The following is a 24207-nucleotide window of genomic DNA, read 5'->3' as shown; positions in this document are numbered from 1 at the left end:
GGCTGCAGTGAGTGATGATTGGGTACTGCACTCTAGCTTGCGCAACGGAGAAAGACCTTGTCTGTAAAAAAAAAAAAAAATACATAAAGTTAGGCTGGTGAGCTAGTGGTCTCTTCATTCAACAAAATATGTATGACAGTTTATCTGATTTCTTTCATGTTAGTTTGGTTAAGTTAATCAAATAGTAAATGCATGCTCATTGTGCCAGGCAGTGTGTATAGCACAGAGGGCAAAATGATGTACTTGACTAAGTCCCTGCACTTAATGACCTTACAGACTATTTAGAAGATCTAGAAATAAGTAAGATATAATTAAGAGTGGGAGGTACAAAAAGTACCATCAGGCCATCAATTGGCAAAATCCTTATGAATGGGCACAAAACGTACTTGGGAAAATGAGGAAGTAATAGTCATGGTGGTAATGTTTAATAATCCGCTCTGAAGCCAAAAAGTTCAGGTTTTTGTTTGTTTGTTTTGAGATGGAGTCTTGCTCTGTCACCCAGGCTGGAGTGCAGTGGCGCGATCTCAGTTCATCGCAACCTCTGCCTCCTGGCTTCAAGTGATTCTCCTGCCTCAGCCTCCTGAGTAGTTGGGATTACAGGCATGTGCCATTATGCCCAGCTAATTTTTGTATTTTTAGTAGAGATGGGGTTTCACCATGTTGGCCAGGCTAGTCTCAAACTCCTGACCTCATGATCTGCCTGCCTCAGCCTCCCAAAGTGCTGGGATTACAGGCGTGAACCACCATGCCTGGCCAAAGTTCAGGTTTTAGCACTTGTCAGTTTCCATGGTATAAATACTGCCACCATGGCTGAATTCAAAGGACCAATGTGACATCACTGAGCCCGAAATTAGGAAGAGATGCATAGTAACACACTCTTATTTAGTATCTCCACCATACGGATACAAGAGAAGTAAATATCCTGCAAATATAATTAATAGTAATATAATTAGAAAGAAATAAGTTTTGATTTATTACCTCTGTTTTTAATATAATTCATTTAAATGTAAGTTTATACAATTTAATTTTAAGTAACAGTTGTGACTAATAACTGACCCACAAAATTCCTGAACATTTTAGCAACTGACTTTCAGGAGCTGGTATAGGCTGGTTTCAGCCCACTACTCCATGCCTTATAATTTGGGATATGGGTGTGAGGAATCCAGTGAGATAATCCTCTTTAATTATGGGATCTTTCTGTAACACTTTCCTAATTGAACAGTTTAGTGTAAGAAAACCTGGTCCATTTTGAAATTCCTGGTGGGGGTTTGGTTATCAAGAAACTTTAGGTTCATTGATACAAAATGTTGATGTCAGAAGGCTTTGGTGCATCCACTGTGGAGCTTAATCTCAGGAATAAGTCCCCAAGAAGAAGACTGTTTTTCTGTTTAACTCAAATTTCCCCACTGTACAGAATTGACTTTCCTTGGTCTCAGGTATTGATATGACTATTCAAGCTCTCTTTAAGGCCTGTTAACTTAAGTACTGCTAGGACTATGTAAAAGATAAACTTTTCAATGTCTTTGAATTATGGACATTTTTCATGCTAAACACCATATTTCCCAAATACTACACAGTAGGTAGTGCGTTTTCAGCAAATGTTGCTTGTAAGTTACTACATAATCTTTGTACTAACAAACCTCTTGTGGCTCACAAGAGCACCCAATATTTAAGTTATTCAGAAATATTGGAAGAATCAACATGTCAGTAAAAGTAGGTAGATTTTCATCCAATTCTGATATACATTGCCACTTTGATGGAATTTTATTCTGGGTGTATGTATGTGAAATTGTTAACATCTACAAAATATACATTATTAAATATAAAGCATGTTTTTAATCTTAATACTGCATTTGAGCTTTTGATTTAATCGTCTTTTATCATTATTTTCTACTGAATTATCAGTTACTTGTAAGCAGTTATTACTATTTATTAGCTAAAGTTACTTTTGATTATTTCCCTTAAATTTTAAAATTCTTTCATTATTTAATCTCTATCAGTGTTAGAAAAATGGAATGTTGTTTTAATATACGCTCTTATAATATTTGTTTATGTAGGACAAAAATATTTCATGTTCCAAAAAATGTCATGTAAGATTAATGTAGCGCTAAATGGAAATTCCTGTGCTCCACATGCTTTGTTAGGCTCTGCCCACAAAAAACCTAGTGTCTAAAACTAAGATACTCACATGTTAAGGTATATTGTAAAAAAATTCTTGAAATTGGCAGGTTGTGAATATGTTGTATATGTATTTTTTTCCCTTTTAATGGGAAGGGTGTGTGTGTGTGTGTTTGTGAGTGTGTGATTTGAGTTTAGTAATATATGACAAAGTGCTGACAGTCCCCAAGTGACTTATTACTTATTTTGGGAAAATGGATTTTCTCCGTATGATTCCTCTTTGTATATCTTATATAAAATCTTTTATCTTGTAGTTGGAAAAAAATTTACTTTGCCTTATATATGAACAATTTCAAGAATTTGGAAGCATTCCAAACTTTACAGTTTAAACATAGATTTCAGACTGGGCCTGGTGGCTCACGCCTGTAATCCCAGCACTTTGGAAGGCTGAGGCAGGTGGATCATTTGAGGTCAGGAGTTTGAGACCAGCCTGGCCAATGTGGTGAAACCCTGTCTCTACGAAAAATAAAAAATTAGCTGGGTGTGGTGGCACGCACCTGTAGTCCCAGCCTACGTGGGAGGCTGAGGCAGGAGGATCGCTTGAGCCCAAGAGGCGGAGGTTGCAGTGAGTCAAGATTATGCCACTGCACTTATCCCAGGCAACAGGGTATAGATTTCACAACAAATATTTCCTAGACTGTGCAAAACAATATGTAGATTTTTAACTCTTCTCAGTTAGTATAGTCCTTCTCCTTGAGGAAACTGAGTGGGAGAAGACATAGAGACAAATCATATTCAGAATTAATAAAGGTGTAGTACTAAGTTGTTTGGAAGCTTTGTTTTCTGCACTTAAATGGTTATATAATAGGAAAAAGACATGTGTTCATATAAACTCTCAGGGACTTATTTTTAAAAACCAGTCTCTACTGTATGACCTGGGGTCAGTAGATGTTAAACTCAATCTCTTACCTTTATGCCTATAATAGTTTAACAATTAATTGATATTCAGAGTGATGGCTGAATTAGCTAAGCATAATCAAAGATGTAATTATGCTAGGTAAATTGTAATTCATAAGGCTGGAAAGCTTACCAGTAGTGGCCACAGTGATTGAAATGAGACTCCCCCCTCAACATCCCCCCCAAATTTTCAGTTAATCACATGATTATATTAACGAGGATGACCCATTTTAGAGCATCTGTTTTTGACAGACAACTTCTAATTTGTTTTACTCTGTATTTCAACATTCTGTTTATTCAGCAGGGCCTGATAAAGATTTTTAGTTCATTTCTCACTATATTTAGCCACTCCTTCACTGCAGCCTGATGACATAATGACAACAATACATGAGCATCAGGATTTTACCTGCCTCTGCATCAGACACTGAAGCCATTGGTATATGTTTCTCTAGGCTGTTTACATGTCTTGCCTGAGTATTTCAGAGGTAAACATTGTATCCCTTTTGAATGTTTTGAGTCCACCAACCTATAGGGACATAACTTTAAAAATTATTTTCAATAACTAACATTTTAGTGTTTACTGGTCCTAGCATTGAGCTAAGTATCAGCTCATTATTTTCAAATTGTATGTAACCACCCATTTGGTGAGTACTGAATTCAATTCAGTAAGTAGCAACCAGCTTAAGGAAAAAAACAGACCAACCATGAAATAGAATATAATATAACAAAAACAATAAAAAAGATAATCATACATTTCCTAGAGGAAGAGAAAAGTATTGTTTCATGAAACTTTGGTTTTAATGGAATAGATTTATATATCTTTATGTGTCTGTGTACTGAGTCACAACGCAAAGAGAATTTCTAATTGTGGGTCCACCCAAAAATGTGGGAAAGCTACTATACTTGTTTCATACAGTGTTCACTATAAATCCTATTCACACAACTTTATAAGCACCAAGTTTATTCTCTTAACTATTATGTCGTGGCATTTCCTGGTACAGTGCAAAGAGCACAGAGTTTGCCTAATTTGGTAAATGAGTAATTTAACGTGTATTGCCTGTTTCCTTATCCTCAATTCATGTATAATTTGTAGATGTTCACAGGGTTGTGAGAATCCAACTGGGTAATTTATGTTGGATATTCTTTTCCAAATTGAGCTACACATATGTAAGTTACTATGATTGTAATGCCTTGCTCTTTGGCTCTTCAAATACTAATTGACTACCAGGTTTGACTTGAGAAGAATGGATTGTCTTTTAAAATATTTTTTGAACCTGAAGATTTACAATTCAGTGTTTCACGTGTAGAGATCAGTCCTGTTGAGTACTTTTTACATAGTCTTTTGTTTCTTCTTTATGACAAGATGTTGTGAATAAAGCTAAGGTTTTTTTATTTTTTATTTTTTATATTTACTTTTCCTATTTTGGTGTTACTCTTGACAAAAACAATGGAAGGCAAATGTACTTTGGACATACCTGTATGAACTCGTTATTCACATTTGTCTTCAAATAAAGCTGCATATTGATTTTAAAACAAAATAATACCACGTAAATAAAACTTGATTTAAAATTTATGTTGAAATACCCATGGTGATACTCAATGGAACATCGAAATAATTTTGACGAATAAAAATATATCCAAGACTTAAAAACAACAACAACAAAGGAACCAAAAAGATATACAAAACCTCCAATCAACTGTAAAACTTGTGAGTAGAGCTATTTCAGTAATGGAAAATAGCTAGCAGAGTAGCTGTCTGCTACCTGTCTTCTCTCTCTCTGCCATTCATTCTATTTATCTATCTATGTGTGGGCATCCAGCTGAGTTTTTTGTCAAGATAATATGATTTTATTCCATATTTATTCTGTGGCCTAATTCCAGAATATAATTATAAAAATATATATTTTGCATTTTATGTATCAGTGTGGCATAACCTTGTAATTCAGTATATATCCTGAAAACTTTGAGTTATGCACATTGTCATACTTAGATATATTTCTCAACCTTTAGAGGATCAGACAGTTATCTGGACAGAGGAGCATTGATGCCACTGTTCTCCAGCATTCCCTTAGCCTCATCTTGCTAAAAGCAGAGGCGGACATTGGGATGCAAATAAAGTAGAGGAAGGGCTCTTTGCCAAGTGCTGTTTATTGAACTGAGTAAATGTCTTCCCCATGGGTTGGAGGGAGCTGGTTCGTTTAAGTGGGCAAGAAAAGCCAGTATTCTTCCGAGTGATGAGGTTTCTTAAATAAATATTTCAAATGTAGATTCTCTGGGCTGTATCAATGAGAGGCAGGCCTGAAAAGTCCCCTCAGTATCCAGGAGCCCAGGATGGGAAGGGCTCTGTTTTGAAAGTGCAAACTGTCCATAGTTTGGATGGGAGAGTGCTTGTAATGGAAGCTAGGCTATGATTTGTCTTTTTAACATTGTTGACAGAAAAAGAGTGTTAAGGAAGCGGGATGACTACAGTTTCAGGGGATTTATTTACAGCTCCTAAGAAAATTATTATTATTTTTTTTTACAATTCAGACATAAACAGTATGCTAATAGCAAAGTATCTAAATCTACTCGAGAAAAATCCTTTAGGACGTATTTTAGTCAACATGTTGTTAAAACTACTTATTGTTAAAAATACTTCATAATATACACAACATATTATTTTAAAATGTTCTGCAATTCAGATTTTAAAGTGATTTTTAGTCTTCTCACTCCACCTCCAGTTACTGAGATTTTACTGTTTATTTGTTAGCTACATCTAATAGAAAGGAAAAAAAAAAAAAACCTTTTTGGTAGGTGATAATTACTTAAAATTTGGATCCAAATTAAGAGGACAGAGCTCATCAAAATAGGGATGTATTAATACTGGGATGTGTAATAATGGGAGAGAAGGTATAAGAATGACGGAGTAAGAAATTTTAAAAGAGGGGAAATAGGACGAATTCAATCAAAACAAGGAAGCCAAGGTGTTTCAATGGGTGACCCTCTCATTTTAATGTTTATCTGATTGAAATTTGACATTTTCTATTTACTCATTTCAAACCAAGATAAAAATCTCAAGTATTTAGAGCAACCTATTTTCAGTCTAGTTTGTGTTCAAATTATTATTATTATTATTATTATTATTATTATTAAAGACAGAGTCTCCCTATGTTGCCCAGGCTGATCTCAAACTCCTGGGCTCAAGGGATCGTCCTGACTCAGCCTCCAGAGTAGCTGGTATATTAAGTGTGAACCACCAAGCTCAGCGTAAAATGGTTATTTTTAAAGTATATATAGCCAGGCATAATTAAATTAAAAATAGTTTAAAAGTGAGCTTAATGTTACTTATTTCCTCCTCTTCCTGGGATCATAAAATGATTAATGTTGAAATTAGTGTTCTGCTACTGACTGGATCATACATGTTTACTTTTTCCCTCTAATGTGAATACTTGCTGGTAGTATAGCATATAGCCATCTTCAATTCTGACAGCTGACATAAGGCAATTTTATAAGTGATTAATCACATACTATTGTGCATGTGGGAGGGTTTTGGCTTAGAGTTATTATGGTGTACTTTTTGGATGTTATTTATTTTATAAGTAACTTTATGTTTCTTACCTGTAATGTTTTACTGATTCCAGAACCACTTGGCCTTCTTTGGTTTATGCAATGCCAAGCACAATTATATTTTGAGTAAGATTTTGTGAGAAAAATTATATTCTTCTTGGTTTATAAATAATTATATTATGAGACTAATTCTAAAAGCCACACCTGAAAATGTCACATTAGTTTATTATATACATCATTAGTTTATTTATAACATCATTAGTTTATTATAGCTTTGTAACACTTTTGCTTTTCATAAACCAAGAAGCAGTTAGAGTTGGCTTATACAATATTTGTTTAGAAGATAATAAATCTTACAGGATGCTAATAATTTTAAAAGCTGCATATGTTGTTACTAATGATCAAGCTGAAAGAAATTATATGATTTCAAACATGACTGTCTTTCTGATCGTTCAGGACAGGACCATGTAAGGACAACATCTGGACCTGATCTCACATTTCAAGGTCTTAAAGTTGTCACTTCACTTTGGTTTAATATTTTATCTTAAAAATGGTTGTTCATCAAATATTCATTAAATGCTAACCATATTTACAACATTCTGTGAGGAACCATAGGGTTACAAAGTATATGACAAATTCCTTAGATATAGTATATAATAATCAGAGGAGGCATTTTATAATTAATATTCTCTATTCTCTACTTTAGTACTGGACTGGGTTTTAGGACTAGCCCCCATTCCGCTCTACTTTTCTACCTCAAGATTTAGGAAAATGTTTTTTCTGATAATCACGTTGCTGAAATCTAAGATGGACTTCCTCATCAAGTTTACTTTTTTTCCTTGAGATTTTGAAGGACACTGTCAGTCTTCAGCTGGATATTGAGCAACTTCACTGTGGCATGCCTTAGGGATTGAGGTCATAGTCCTTTTCATTGTGGACTTTTCTTCCTGGACTTTTACAGTCTAGGGTAGATGGATGTGAAACATATACTTGTCAATATGTAATCCTAAGTTTGGAAAGTCCAGAAAAAAAAAACAGGGGTTTTAGAAGAATGTGTCTTACCCAAGGAGTGCATAGGAATTTTTACATTAGGAAAGCTTGGCAGGAGATACAAGCAAAGAGTCCCACCTGTGTGGAGACTGGAGAGAATGCAGTGCATTGCAGCAACTGAGAGAAGCCCACCCACCATGGCTGGGGAAGAGGCTGTGAAGGAGAGTCTGGTGGGAGTGGCCAAGGCTTCAGGTAAAAGCCAGAACATGCAGGACCTTATAAATAATGGTGACGACTTTAAGGAAAAGACATGATCAAATTTTCATTTTGTAAGTATTGCCCTTAGCATAGTGTGATATAAAGGGTTTGGAGGGGTCACGTGGATTTTGGTGAAACCAGTTAGGAGGACATTGTTGCAGTCTAAGTGATTGTAGGGTGAGAGAAGTGTCCAGGTAAAGGTATTTTGAAGGTGGGAGTGATGGAGCTTGCTGGTAGATTTGTGGGGACTTAGTGAGAGGGAAGGATGAGAGATGCTGCCTGAGTATTTGGTTTGAAATGTAACATTTAAGGAACATTTTATTTTAGGCCTTTGCCTCCACGAGGATTTAAAAACAAATTTGTGTATTACCTTTTCCTTACAGTTTACGTAATTCCTTTTTTAGGCAACATGGCTATACATTCTTTTATCTTTTCCCCAAAATTACTTCTCTTTATATTACCATTTACGGTATGTGTCTATGTACATATGCATTTGTTTAAAATGTAGTCATTTAAAATTCAGTTCTAAACAACTGGGTCCTTACCCCAGGCACCTTTCTATATTGATTCTCCTTTAACTTCCTTGAGTGATAAGCTTTGCTGTTTTTGAAGTTCTTTGCCTATTCACTTTCTTTTCTTTAGACTGTGTATGAATGGATAGATACACACACTCACCCACACAGATAGTTTGTTTTGAATTGCACAGCGTTGATATATAAGGAAGAAATATTTTAAAAATTGTTATGTTTTCTTTAATGGTTTGTCTTAGAAAATGAACACATACCTGAGAGTTGAGAACTGAGATTTTTTTTTTTTTTTTTTTTTTTTTTTGTGAGAATCCAAAGGCTTTACAGTGTGACTGCTTACTAATGTCAGAAAAATAGCAATTCAGCTCTTACTTTCTCCCCTATACTTTCAGGGCGTTATGACAGTTTTAATGTGAGTTGTAAAAGGTAGGGAGGTATACTTTAATTCTCTTTCACGCACATAAATCAAGTTTCAGTCTCTTTTGGAAATGTTTACTAGAGAAAACATCATGGGCAGATTTTAAAGTGCTTTTGGATTGCATGACGGCGTGGTGCCACTTCCATTGAAGTCTTGTAATATTTTATTTTCCTTCCCAAAGAGTCAAGATAAATCCTGTAAACACTTTTTCTCCTTTTGTTGTTTTGGTTGTACTATTGTGTTTGGCTGTAGCCTTTTGCCCCTGGGGAAATAGAAGTGTTTTTTTACTTCAGTGCTCCTGCTGAGTTCTCCAGCTGTTGGGCAGCAGTTTCAAAGTTGTTCCCTATTTACACACTGCAAGTCTGGCCAATCACAAAGCTTCCTACATCTTATTTGAAGTATAGTATACTAATTTCAGGGATATATTTTGTAGGAAAATTATTATCAAAATTTACTAGAATGTAGCTTCTTTTATCTTTTAAATTTAAAACCTAATTTAGCTAAAACATTATATCCTTAAAAAATGGTTATGGTGAATGTCAGCATAACACGTAATCTTATAGAAACTAAAGCAAATTTATCAATTAGCAAGTTCAAGTAACTACACTTTTTTTTTTTTTTTTTTTTTGAGATAAATGGTCTTGCTACATTGCCCAGGCTAGAGTGCAGTGGCTATTCACAGTTGAGGTCATGGCTCACTGCAGCCTCAAACTCCTGGGCTTAAGTGATCCTCCTGCCTCAGACTTCCACAGACACCTGTTCTAGTAACTACTCTTTATCTATTTAACGCTAACCAATGTGGTAAACCACTAGTGTGTACCAGGCACTATGTTACACTTTGCTTAGGTTTTGCTCTCTAGGAGCTTCAGTCTGTTTGGAGAAATGGACATGTTGATAAATGTTATAACTCACATAGGAATGAAGTGCTTAGAGAACACAGATGACAGAGTTACTGACTGTATCTGGAGAAGTTGGATAAAGCATCATAGATGAGGGGACAGTTACCTTTGGAGTTTCCAGATGAAGAGATGGAGGAAAAGTGCCTTGATGACACCAAGTTACCCATTGTGCTTGGTTACCACGTGGTTAAAATAAATCATTTGCATTTGGTGATTTCTAAACTCTCTTGCTGGTAGATTTTTTTTGACATCTATGAATTGACCACGGTGTTCAATGAATTGGCCACAGTGTAAGTATAGTTGTTTCTCTGTATGTGTTTGTGTGTATGTGTATGTGTGTGCATGTGTATGTGTGTGTGTGTATGTGTGTGTGTGTGTGTGTGTGTGTATGTGTGTGTGTGCGCGTATGTGTGTAGGGGGCAGGGGGTACTTCTAACTAGGCTTGAGACATTCGTATGTGATAAATTTTTAAAAATTGCGGTTTTAATTTCCAGTTTTCAGTGAATTTTGGTCAATAGAATTTGCTCTTGGGAAAAAGTAAAGGAGGTGAATGCTGACTTTCTTTTGTAATAGAAACAGCCAACTCATTCATTCATTTAACATCTATTGTTGAGTGCCTACCACGTGCTAGATATTGTTAGAGAGCAATAAAAATACATATTCCAGCTTCTAAAATACTTACATTTGGGTGGCATGTGGGACATTACACTCTGGATTGGGGGAAAATACGGGGTATGGGTTGCCACAAAAATTAGCAAACATCAGTCTCTCCTGCCCTTTCCAAAAAGTACGAGGGGGCTGCCCAAGAGAAGGGAGAAAGCAGGTCTAGGCTCAGAAAGGCTAGGTGGAAAGTGTGACACTAGCAGGGGGTTTTTGGAAGGCAAGGGTTTCCATATGCAAAGATTGGGAGATGGGGCACTTCAGCTGAAGAGAAAACTTAAGACTATTTTTAGGCCAAACAGTCCAACTTGAAGAGTGGGTTATATTCAATAGAGTAGTAGGGGATGAATTAGATACTGAGCATGAAAATAACGGCTATGAACTTGTCCTCATGCCAGCTGCTGTGGCAAGTGTATTTACTTATTAAATCTTTCAAAAATGCCGTAAAATAAATATTATTGTCTCCATGTTCCAGCTTCTTTAGGCCCCACGTGAGTTCAAACTCAGGTCTGTCTGATACAGAAATACTTGATCTCAACCACCATAATATATTGGAATTTTCATTTTTGGATGGTTAGGCTACAAGGTTCTATTGAAAATTTTGAGTAGGCAATCGCTTAAATATGTACAGTGTAACAGTATGATAAATCCCATAATAGTGTTAGATTTGGGGTATTCTGGGAACATGCTGAAGAGGTAAACTACTCATTTGGGGGTGGATGGATGGGATTTGCCTAGGAAGGTATATGAGCATTGAGACCAAAGACATACAGCAGTTATCAGAGCCAATGAGGAGGGTTTTCTTGGTAGAGAGGGCAGCATGTGAAGGGCCCAGAAGTAAAGCACTAGGAACTGCTACTGGTGTCTTTGAAGATTCTGTAATAGAGATGAATGTGGCAATTTGTTGGGGCTAGATCACGAAACCCCTGGGTGTGATGCAAGGGAATGATGACTTTATCTTGGAGGCAACCTGATGATGTGGAAGGGTTTTAGGCAGATAGGCAGGGGAGTGGTAGGATCAGACTTCCACAATTAGAAGATTATGTTAAATTCATTTAAGCAAATGTGAACAGTAGTGAATCAGTTCCCAGGGGAGCTTTCATTGCCAAGTATTCTTCCTGCCTTGAAGATTAGTCTGTTAGTTACCAAGCAGCTTTCGTTTTTAGTGTCTGTGCTTGTGGTCGGTAACTTTTGCTGCTGTTGTTATGCTGCCGTCCGCCATTCCATTCTCCATCTATCACGCACACAGAACCCTCACCAGGATCATGAAGGGCGATTGAAAAGGTAACAAGAGAAAAAAAAATGATAGATTAATGTAAGCCTGATGTTTCTTTTAGTGGCAGATTTTGGTGTTCACATGAGTACCTGAGCCTGTCTAAATTAATCTTATGTTCTCATCACGGTCTTCTAGCTCGAGAATTGGCCGCAGGTAAAAATAATTGGAAATTATTGGTGTAGCCGAAACTGCATTACAGCTGCCAAGTGTGGATACGCGGGAGCCAGGCTGCTTTTGTCTGCTTCCTCATAAACATTCTTTCCGCATTCTTTATCAGCACATAATCCTGAGACACAAAAAGCCTTTGTGTCCCACTGGGAATGTGAGAAAATCAAAGCTATCTATTGGTTTTGCTCCTGGTTAGGAACCACTAACACTTCTATATTAACCACCCAGGTTTTGAATCGAGATAGATGTTATCAGCAAGATGTGTCCTTCATTTTCCCTAAAGATATCACTGTTCCAATACAAGAAATCTTAAAGACAGACTGCAAATGTCTGTTTTCATCCACCTGATGCTGTGATTTGTGGATACTTGTTAGACATGTAAATTTAATGGAGCATAGCCTAATAGTAAGCATTTATATAGAACTTCCCATGTTCCAGGCACTTGATGTCTATTAATACATCCAATCATCACCACAATCATATGACGTAGCTATTATTGTTTTATACTGTTTGTTATATATTGAATTGTATTCCCCAAAATTCATATGTTGAAGCCGTAACCCCCAGTGTGATTGTATTTGGAGAGAGGGCCTTTAAAGAGATCATTAAGGTTAAATGATGACATAAAAGTGGGCCCTAATCTACTATGACCGATGTCCTTATAGAAAGAGGAAGAGACTCCAAGAATGTGTGTTCATAGAAATAAAGACAGAAGAGCAGAAGGTGGCTATCCAGAAATCAAGGGGAGTCCTCAGAAGAAACCAGCCTTGTTGGTATCTTGATCTTGGACTTCCAGCCTCTGAAACTATGGGAAAATTAATTAATTATTTAAGCCTTCAAGTCTGTGGTATTTTGCTATGTTGGTCCTCGTATACTAATACATACACATTTTACTATGTGGGAAAATGAAGGCCCAGAGAGGTTGAGCGACTGGCCCAAGGTCACACGGCTAGAAAATGACAGATTAGGATTCACACGTGGGGAGTGTGATTATGGAATCAATGCTGTTAATCACCATGCTGTGCTGCTTCTCATGAAGATAGAACTTCCCAGTATTGGGGCCTGGGTGGTATGACCATATACTGCCTCTGGCATTTTTCCTCCCCTTATTTTCTGTACCCAGCTCTCTGCGTTCTAGTGTATAATACTCATGGACTGTTCACCTTGGGCTATACTGTGTAGGAATGATGCATCTGCAGAATCCTTTACTCTTGTCATGGTTGGCAGTTTGCTCTGGCTTGAGCAATTTCATGGCTCAGAATGAGTAGGGTCAGCAAACACTGTTAACATTTTTCTTGTCATGAATTAACTTTTCAAATAACAGCAAAACTCAGCTTCATTTTTTTCCCCAACTTTAGTCACATCGATTCAGTTGAAGAATGCTTTTGTAGTCTGTTCTTGACTGTCATCTTTCGGAAAAGATTTTTTTTTTTTTTTTTTTTTTTTTGGTGAAAGAACAGGGAGAAGGAAAGAGGAGAGAAGAGCAGTTGTTTGAGTTAAAGTGACCATGTTAACACCTATGATTGGTCTGATGAATTGAGCACTTTTTAATTACTTAAATATGTTTAGTATGTTACATGTTTTAAAATAGTCTTTAAAATGTAGTAGTGTTTTTTTGGTAAACAGTTAAGCTTCAGCATACCCGAAGAAATGATACAGATGTAAAAATGTAATACAATGACCATTGAGGGTGAGTAAGTGTGGGAAGCCTTCCTGAAAATGCAGATGCAGAATGGATTATACTGTATACATATCTACATTGGGGTTGACATGGGAAATTATAAAAAGTTTATTTCTGAGCTCATGAAACATTTCCTACAAATTTACAATTGTGTCAGTTGTATAGGAAAACAAAACTTACAATGAATACATGGACTCTTTTCCTGATCCTCCTTTTAATGAGGTAATTAAGTGAAGAACAGACAATGTGTATGTGGCCATGTGCCTTTCATATAGTGTAATTTAATGCAGATACATGGGCACACATGAAAGGAATAAAATTAGACTCTATTGATTTTATATTTTCCTTAATTTTATATGACTGAGAGAGTTATATGACAAGTATTGTTTAATTTCTGAAACCACGTTACCATCACTTTAGTTATTATGATTCAGGCCTGAGCATATGCATCATTTCCAAGTGAAGTTTGTTCCAGCTCATGGATCAACCCATTATCTGCTCTGCTTGCATGACTCTTACCAGGATAAGAAGAAACAGGAGAATGCACTGAGCTTTACTCTTAACTGTGAAAATAAACATAAACTGCCTTTGGAACAATTTATGCAGTTTTTCTCCATCATGAAACCAATTTGTTATCTATTTCTGCATATCAGTAAAAATGTGTTCCATATTCAAAATAAAATATTTCTCTTTATATATTACTTTATTCAATACCTGAAGGCACTCCTCAACTTATGGCACTAATATTGGTTGCTGTGGCAATGTTTTCAGAAGTTTATGATTTGTGGAAAGTGTACTAGAGAATGACATGAATTATTAATTAATTATTTTTTAAGTATGTTTTTTTCTCCTATTAATGGTAAAAATAAAGAAATGTAAATTATGAGGAAAAGAGATTATTTTAATATACAGTAGAGATTTTTTCTTTCCCATTAGAGATCAGTGGCTTTGTAGTTTTTTTTTTTTTTTTTTTTTTTTTTTTAGTAAACTTCCTACTTTTAAAAGACTCTATTTATTGGTACAAGCTGAAAAAATATTTATTGCATTTTCTTCATAGTTGAAATTTACTTTTAAGAATTCCCTTTAGGTTTCAAAGAATTAAATGACATTTAAATTTATTTATTGCAAAACTTCAGTACCATTATGCCAACTTATGTATGACGCTTTTCTTCTTGAACCATATACCTTTACTACTTACTGCCAGAAATGCTAAATACGGGCTTATTGGCAAAACTAACCATAAATATGGAGGTTTTGCTGTGAGCGCTCCAGTAAGCAGTTTTAGTGTGTCATTATCCAGCATATTCAACAAGAAAGGTGAGGTGGAACCCTTATTTCAAAGAAAATTATCTGCTGTTGTTTATGTTAGAAACAGCGCATTCTATTGGCTCCTAGAAAGTAGGCATCTGGCTTGTGAATGCCCGGTATCTACTCTCCATTCTGATAACAGCATCCAGATTTTGCTTTGGGAATTGTGATGGTTAATATCTAGTGGCAACTTGATTGGATTGAAGGATACAAAGTATCCTTCAATATGTGTCTTTGAGGGTGTTGCCAAAGCATATTAACATTTGAGTCAGTGGATTGGGAGAAGCAGACCCTATATCTGGGTGGACACCATCTAACCAGCTGCCAGCGCAGCTAGAATGGAATTAGCAGACTTGCTGAATTTTCTGGCTTCATCTTTCTCCTGTGCTGGATGCTTCCTGCCCTTGAACATCAGACTCCAAGTTCTTCAGCTTTTGGACTCTTGGACCTACACCAGTGATTTGCCAGGGGCTCTCAGACCTGTGGCCACAGACTACAGGCTGCACTCTCAGCTTCCTTACTCTTGAGGTTTTGGGACTTGGACTAGCTTCCTTGCCTCTCAGCTTGTAGATGGCCTGTTGTGGAACTTCATCTTGTGACTGTGTGAATGAATGTCCTTAGTAAACTCCCCTTCAAGTATACAACTATCCTATTAGTTCCGTCCATCTAGAGAACCCTGAGTAATACAGGAATCTACACCTCATTGAATGCAGTTTTGGGGGCAGAAAGGTTTGATACCTTTTCTTACTGGTGATAAGGGTCTCATCCGACCGCTCCTGTTACAAAAGGCAGGTTAACAAGAGAAAAGCATAACAAATTTATTTAATCAAGTTTTATGTGACCTGGGAGTCTTATGAAACGAAGACCCAAAGACCCAGGGAAAACTCTATTTTTATGCTTAGAATTGATGAAGAATGGACACTCCCCCATCACTCTGTTACTATTAGATCATTCCCTTTTGTGAACACCTGTCTGTTCATTCTTCTTGGCCTTTCTGTGGTATTGCTTCCTCTTGGGTATGCTGCAGGACTACCCCGCTGGAATGAGGCTCTTTAGGGAAGGATGGAGAAGGGAGAGGGTGACCTTTCTGGGTTTTATGGACTGTTTTGGAGGAAAGGAGTTGCCTTGGGGAAAACAAATTTTGTTTTCTATGACTTGCTTCAGGGGAGATAGAGGGATAAGAGACAGAAGGGTAGCAGAAAGTCAGAACAAGGCTTTGTTTCTGAGGCTGTTTTTGAGGCCTTCCCAGTTTCCCAGTGTACTACAGTGCCATACTTCTGTGTGATTTTCTGAAGCCCAACACAGTCTTGGAGGGACTTTGAGTCAAGTTGTCCTGCCTTCCTTTATCCAGGAGGTGGGTTCCTGAGCTACATCAGGAAAATATGAGTCCTACTTCAGAAAGCCATCCTCTCACAGGTAGTGAACATTGCAAAATTTAAAATGTGAGTGGGCATGCAGCTTTCCTGCCATGTGAAGCAAGCAGTATAAGCGAATTAGAGAGAGGAACTGGAGTGCTCTGTCATGTTAAAATTCTCTGGTTCAGTTGTTGAGAGCTAGCTTCTTTCTTGTGTATCCTGCAGTTTAATTATTCAACAGTTCCTTTGATTCCACAAAATACATTTTTTCTTTTTTCTGAGCTAGTTTGAGTTGAATTTCTGTCACAACCAAAGTGATCTCTATGTCAATTAAAGATTTTTTCTGTGTTCACATTCACAAATCCTCCCTCCCTCCCTCCCTTCCTTCCTCTTTTTTTCCTTCCTTCCTTCCTTCCTTCCTTCCTTCCTTCCTTCCTTCCTTCCTTCCTTCCTTCCTTCCTTCCTTCCTTCCTTCCTTCCTTCCTTCCCTCCCTCTGTCTCTCTCTTTCTTTCTTCTTTCTTTCTTTCTTTCTTTCTTTCTTTCTTTCTTTCTTTCTTTCTTTCTTTCTTTCTTTCTTTCTTTCTTTCTTTCTTTCTTTCTTTCTTTCCTTCCTTCCTTCCTTCCTTCCTTCCTTCCTTCCTTCCTTCCTTCCTTCCTTCCTTCCTTCCTTCCTTCCTTTCTTTCTTTTCTTTCTCTCTCTCTCTCTCTCTCTCTCTCTCTCTCTCTCTCTCTTTCGACAGGATCTGGCTCTGTCACTCAGGCTGGAGTGCAGTGGCACGATCTCAGTTCACTGCCATCTCCACCTCAGACTCCCCAGTAGCTGGATGCTACAGGCACATGCCTGCACGCCTGGCTAATTTTTGTATTTTTTTGTAGACAGGGTTTCACCATGTTGCCCAGGCTGGTCTTGAACTCGTGAGCTCAAGCAATCCTTCAGTCTTGGCCTCTCAAAGTGCTGGGATTACAGGCATGAACCACCTTGCCTGGCCATATTAATAAATTATTTCAATAATTATAAACAGAGTATAGATATAATTTTGTTTTCTGCCTTTTTGAAGTAACGTGATTTTTTCCCCTAAACTTTTTCTTCATGTTTGTCATAAAAAGTCTGTATAATATATTAATAGTGTCATAGTTTCCCACTCCACCCATGTTACTAATAAATACTTGGGATTTCCAAGCAGAAGAGGGATGTTGACAAGGTCCAAGAATAAACAGAATGGTGCTTCTGCTGAAACTATGTTATTAGGTAATAAATTAATAATAATCAGACAAGCACCCCCTTTTTATTAGTTTTTTGAACTAATTTAACTAAAAAGCTGTCACCGCCTTTTTATTATTATTATTTTTTAAACAATAACAGAATTTTGTGCATTTTTAGTAGTATTCTGTGGGTTAATTTCTAACAGCTGGATTATTGAGAAAAGATGAAACTATTTAATGAACATACATTTTAGAATTCAAATAAAATTGAACACAAATGTAAACTCTGCCAGTCACTACTTAAGTGGCATTAATTAAACAATTGTTTGCTTCTTGGTCAAAATGAGGATAGCTTGTCTTCAGACTTCGTCATAAAAATGAAAAGATGGTATGTAGATTTTGAAAAGTGTATTTATCAAGAAAGACTGCTGATTATTCTTTGTTTCTACAAGTATTTTTCATAGAACCAGACATTGCTTGTCTGATTATTATTGATTTATTACTTAAGAACATATTTCCAGCAGAAGCACCATTCTGTTTATTCTTGGACCTTGTCAACATCCCTCTTCTGCTTTGAAATCCTTTCTTTGGTGGTGATTACCTTCAATCTTGGTCTTTAGAAGAGCTACTCCATCGCTCTTCCACGGGCTCTTCCTTCATTCACTAGCATTCCTCATGGGGACAGCAACTTATCTCTGTGTCTCTTCATGACTGGGAACTTGCCTTTGTAGTGACAGTGATTGTTAGGTATTAGGCATGATCTGTGTGTGTGTGTGTGTGTGTGTGTGTGCGCGCATGCATTTTCAATGAATGATTTACTAGGTAAAACATTTTAATGATATAGATCTATATAAGGTTACATGGGTATGCGATGCCAGGAAATTTTTCCATTCACTCTGTTTTCTTCCCAGTGAAAGAAATGGTTGGAAATCTGATGGCAGCAGAACTACATGAAGACTAAATAGCACAATAGCTGGTTACTTGCTTAGAACCTGATGATAAATTTGTGATGTGTACTAATATAACCAATTGTTCTAAATTTAGAATGTCATTACTTAAGTGATTTTAAAAGTGATTATGGGTTGATTGCCACAAAGTCATAGGTTAACATTTTTAGAGACAACTAGGTTTTTCTGATAATTTTCCTAATCATACAGTTGAATTGTAATTATATAGCTTGTATTTATTTGCGGGTAGCATTAAAACTTCATATAATTTACGTTTCATATATGGACCTCATTCTTCCTTTTCATTGTGGGTTCAGAGAACTCAGTCTAATGCATTTGATCTCATGTGCCTCCTGTTAAGACTGTCTGCTTGTTAAAATGAAAATTTAATTTTTATTATGTTTGTATGTGTTTTGAAGCAAATTAAAATTATAGTAGTTAGAGTTGTGGATTTGATTTGCATTTTCTGAAAGGAAAGGAAACTATTGAGTTTAAAAATGTGATTTGATTTGAACAAACTATGCTAATTAAATTTATTTTTGAGGACACTATTAGCAGAAAAAATATAAATTGGTGCAATTTTCCATTGCCTCATTTTGTATTTCAGGAGTATAATTCAATATTTTAAAATAAAGCATTAACAAAATTTCAAGTGACTTATTTGTGTTTTAAAAGTTTACTTTATAAAAGATTAGTTAGGAAATAGTTTCTTCCCTAGTTTACTTGTAACCATGGGAACAAATATATGTAAGTATTATCACTTGATAACTGGCTCAACAACAATGAAATTAGCATCACAAACTCAGACTTATTCAAATTTGTTGTAACTACTATAAAGCCTGTAGGTAGAAATTTATTGAAGGTTAATAATTTACTTTAAAAATTAAGATTACAAACAGGATTGAAATTAACCTGTAGCAAGCATTACGTTTTCAAAATAGTTGTAATTTTACTGTTAGGAGTTTAAAGTCTTGCTAAGCATTTGTCATTAAGGCTTCTAGAGAAGGAAGTAAAAAGAAGGGTTAGTGGTACTGAAACCTACTATTTTTGAGAAAACATAGGTTTGCGAAAAGATCACGGTACTTTAGTCTGTCTTCAGCATAATTTAGGACCAACGGTGACGAATAAGTCCATTAATACCAAATGAGAAAAAAGGGGGATTTTTGTTTGTTTTATTGGATAAACATGGTAACCATAGTATGGTGTCTATCTAGGATTTATCAGTTAATTATATTTGAAGGGCACTTTGGTCAGTAGCTAGGATATGTTTCTGAGGAATTAAGGGAAACCAGGGATGCATAACAGAACCACGAAGAGGGGAAAATACTTTGGAAAGGAAATGACTGACCCTGGAAATTATTAGGACATCCTGCCCAGGATGTCATTACTAAATCTGTGTTCCATTATTTTTATAAAAAGATATCATCTATACACACCAGAGGACAATGGCAAGTAGACATAATTGGGCTGTGAACATTTCATATCACGTTAGCCCAGTACTTTTAATTAGAGTTTCAGTTTAATTATAGTATAATTCTAAACTAGTTGCAGGCACTGACTGATGAGGGAGTGCAGAGATTTTATTTAGGACATGTTGGTTCTTCATATCAAGGGATAGCCATGATTGGGTGCAAAATGACATTGAATGCATTGTGTAATGTCTGTGATCTGAGATTAGGGAAATGTGTGAGTTCCTTTAGTCACATTAGAGTTCCATTACTATGTTTTGTACCTTCCCTTGTTCACCTTCTGAATACATAAGTCAGGTTCAATATTACTACACTTAACCTATGCAAATTTATAATATCAGAGGGAGAAGAAGATGAAAAGGAAATGAAAAATCAAAATTAATATTATTTTTCAGTTAAATTATTTTTATAAGAAACGTGCTGCTTTTTGCTTTTAAACACAAAGTAGCAGATGTAAATGAATTAATAGGATAAAGCAAGTGGCTAGAAAAAAAATACCTCTCATAGGAAGTAAAATCAGAATTATGTTATTGAATTAAATTATTTTAATAAAAGTCATGCTGCCTTTTTGCTTTTAAACATTTGGAGTGGTGGAAACAAGATATAAATGAATTTGTTGGATAAAAAATGTTGTAGAAAAAATATGACTTTTGTTGGCCTTGATAATGTAATAAGGTACTACTTTGCTCAAACTTTTGAAAATAAATAGATAAATTGCTGGGCCTGGTGTTGGTGGCATTACTACACTGTTGAGCACTTATGTCTAAATATTTAAGAGACATTCAGATTGGTATAATTTTATTTCATTAAGAATCATGCAGCTAAGGAAGGTAGCCCTTAGTTGGCCCAGCTAAGAAAAAAGGACAATGTTGATGCATCAAGTGGTTTTATGAGCAGGATACCACCTGGTTCCGTGCTCTGACTTCATTTGTTGTTGTCTGGAATAATGAGAACTCTTCATTGGCTTAATGCCTTTGCTCGTAAGAGACAGATGCTATCTGATCCCTCCTGTCAGAAGAATTCTCAGAATAAGCCATTCAACCAAGAACAATTAGTGTCTTGTTGATTGCAAACAGTAGAAGAGGGAATTCTCTGTATTTCCTAGCACCTTGCTTTTTTGGTTGGTGTGTGTTCATCAGTAGCAGAAACTGTTCACTGACCAACGAACTGAAGTGGCACACGGGTGGTTTTTGAGGCACTTTTCTGTGATTTGGCTGTTACTACTTTGAGTTAACTGCTCACTATCTAAGATGTCCACATTGCTACTTTACTTTTAGCCTTTCCATTGAGTCTGTTTCTTAAAGTGTGTTTCTATTCACCTCATTTTATTTTAAACAGGTCTCAGTTTCTTGTCCTGCTTTTCTTTCTCCACCTCCTTTTCCTCCCATGTCTCATGACCACATCTCATTCACAGGCAGGGTTTTCTTTAAGGCCGCTCCCATTTCAGAGTAGCTTAAGCAATACATTGTGACTAAGAACAAATATATTACAGTGCCATATGAACTATGAGAAAATGTAAACAGAGACAACTCTGAGATATATTTCCAAATTCACTGTAGGCTTGGGGGGATATTACAGCCCTGTCTATTTCACTTGTACTTCACGTCTTAAAAGATCTGGGGAATGTTTTCCAACATCATTCAGCACAGTTCTAGGTCTCATTAGGGCCAGCAGAGTCAGTGTTCTTGTTTGAACTGCTAGGGGCAAGTCCTAAAAACAAACGACAAAAAAGAAACAGTGTAAATTGCTAATTTGTGTTACTGCCTGAAATCCATGCAAGCAGGATTCATTCATTAGTTCTTATTTATTTGTTTTTGGGTTAGCATATTTGGTTAGAACAAAATTCAGTTCTGAGAAGAAAATGTACAGTGGCCAAACAGTTCATTTTAGAACCCCCCTTCATTTAGTTAGCAAGCCTTTATAGTGTGCTTGTTTTCTGCAAAATGCTATCTATATAGTCCTGGAAAAGATAAAATAACTCTAAGACCCAGTTCTTTGAAGTATGTAAGTCTTGTTGGATACTCTTAAAATGTATATTCATGAAAATTCTTGGTAGAGGATGAAGACTACCTATCAACAAGTTAACAATATTATAATTATAATATTTTAAATCAGAATATCTCCAAGGCAACTGAGGAATGATACTGAATCAGGTCAAGAAAGAGGGAGGTAGATTTATAACTGGAGGAGAAAAAGATGTGGAAGGGATTCTTAATGAATTAGGAGGTATTGATACCATAATCTCTGCAATACAGTGTTACAGTATTGCATGGGGAAACAGCCATCATTATAATAGGAAAATAATCAATTAGTTGGTCACTTAAAGAGTGAGTTTCCATTCATTTATCTCATCTTAGTTCATCATCTCAAAATCTGCATTGGTTAGTCTCTTGGGGAGTTTTGCAGATTGTAAACATCCATCAATGTAAAGCAATGAAAATGCAGAGGATTTGGTATGCAACATTGCAAATATGAAAAAAGATATAAAATTTCATATTCTAAATCTTGGCAATGAGGTAGGGTAAGTGGCCAGTTAACAGTTGAACCTAAATAATTGGCTATGTGTTTCATGTTAACAGCTGAATAAAATTAAAGACTTTGTATGAATGAAGAAAATACATTTTCAAAATTCCTTCAAAAGATAAGGGGTAATTTGAGCTTTTATTTTTTTTTCTCTCTGAAATGAGAATTGAAAATGTAAACCTGTTTGGCTCTTTATGGGTCTTACAGCTTGTTCTCTGGGCTGTAATATGTATAAAAGTAGAGGACTGTCCAGGGTATGGTGTGTGTATCACTCTAGTAGTGGGGTTAAGTTATGTTGGTAAGAGCGTGACAGAGAATGACTTAGGGAAGAGGGGTTATAGCACTGAGTAATGAGAAATGAATCTGGAGAAGCAGTGAAAGTATTTTTAGTGGCTTGAATAGTACAGTGGAAGATTTTAGGTTTTGTTCCCTGTGATGTATGAAGACTCAGAGTGGGCCTTGGCCATGGGTGACTGATGTGGTATTGGAAGCATTCTGATAAAATGGACAGAACACTGGACTGGAAGTCAGGAACCCTGGGTTTTGTAGCCCTGGCTTCACATCCAACTATGTATGTGAACTTGTGGAAGTTAATTCACCTTTTTGAGCCTTAGCTTTTCATCAGGAAAATGAGGGTGTTAAACTGCTCTGTAAGATGCTTTACCTGTTGTGTGAGGTTATTCTGTTAATTCAGTACTGAGAAGAAACTGAAGGTGTGTGGGTGAGCTAGGGACTAACTAATTCATATGTGAGGGAATAAGGACATGAGCTGGAACCACATCTAAAATTGAGGAGGAATGGATAGAGCAGGGAGATATTGTGGAGGTGGAAATGGTAGTTTGTTAGGGTGAATGTTGATAAAGAAGAGAGAGTCACAAATAATTTTAAATTTATGAGCCTAGGGGTGTGGGAGGACAAAAGTAACACTAGGGAGTTTAAGAACACTTGCTTATTGTTGGGGGAAGAAGAGCTCAGGTTTTCACATGTCCAAGTTTAGTTGACATGTGAGTGAGATGTCCTGCAGGCATCTGGAAGAACAAGTGTGAAAGGGGAATGAGAGAGGTCAGGCCTGGTGATGACTCCTGGGTTTCAGCCACAGTCAGGCTGTCATTAGAACAGAAAGCGAATGAGATCAATGAGCTCACTGAGGAAGGAATCAGAAAAAAGAATATTGGCATAAGGTGTGGTATTGGAGTGGTAGTGGGGGCAACGCTTTCGTGTAATTCAGAGCCAACATGTGTGAAGTTGGAAGTCAAGGGCAAACAGAGAAATGGGAAAGGCAAAGGGTATCTGAGAGGTTGAGAAAGCCACTGAGTTTGGTTATGAGATATAGTAAGTGGATTCTGGGCAACTGCCTTGAGGTTTGAGCTATTTCTTGAATATTGAAGTGAAATAAATAATTTTGTGGAGGAAATGAAGATTATAAGAATGGAGTCCTTATTTTAACCAAAAACCAGAAGTTAGACATTCTAGCAAGTAGGAAAATAGTGTTAAGTAAAATTCAAGAAACTTAATTTGTTTGCTGTGAGAAAAGAAAAGTTTTTCTCCCCTTTTAATTCTGCTTTCAACGAGCAATTAACTATCCCCTCTAATTATTTCTCTTTCACATCCTACCTATACTGCTTTACCATCTATCCAAGTGGAGCATCTCTCTTAGGAAGGCAGAGAGAGAAAACCTATGTGTGAAACCTCCTCCTTAATACTCCTATTGCGATAAAAAATGTACCCCTTCCCAACCTGTTTACTGCAAAGAGGCCCTGTGCCAGCTTGGTGTCATCACCACCGTCTGAAAACACTATGTGTGAATTAAGATGGATTTTGTTACAGTGGAATTTGGACATTGACTGGGATTGAGTCAACATGGAATTTTATAACTACGTTTAGTTCATACAGGCTTATAGCA

The 24207-nt window shown here is 36.4% G+C and overlaps 1 protein-coding gene across 6 annotated transcripts in view; it reads left to right on the top strand.

The window, feature by feature from the left end:
• Nucleotides 1-24207, top strand: part of LOC105465585 (protein tyrosine phosphatase receptor type K) — a 558841-nt gene that overhangs the window by 16932 nt on the left and 517702 nt on the right. The gene's annotated exons all lie outside the window — the stretch shown is intronic.

Source organism: Macaca nemestrina, chromosome 5 (assembly GCF_043159975.1).
Source record: "Macaca nemestrina isolate mMacNem1 chromosome 5, mMacNem.hap1, whole genome shotgun sequence".
In the NCBI taxonomy this organism is placed as follows: Eukaryota; Metazoa; Chordata; class Mammalia; order Primates; family Cercopithecidae; genus Macaca; species Macaca nemestrina.
The sequence above is the reverse complement of the archived record's forward strand: the minus strand, read 5'-3'. Positions and strand labels throughout refer to the sequence as shown.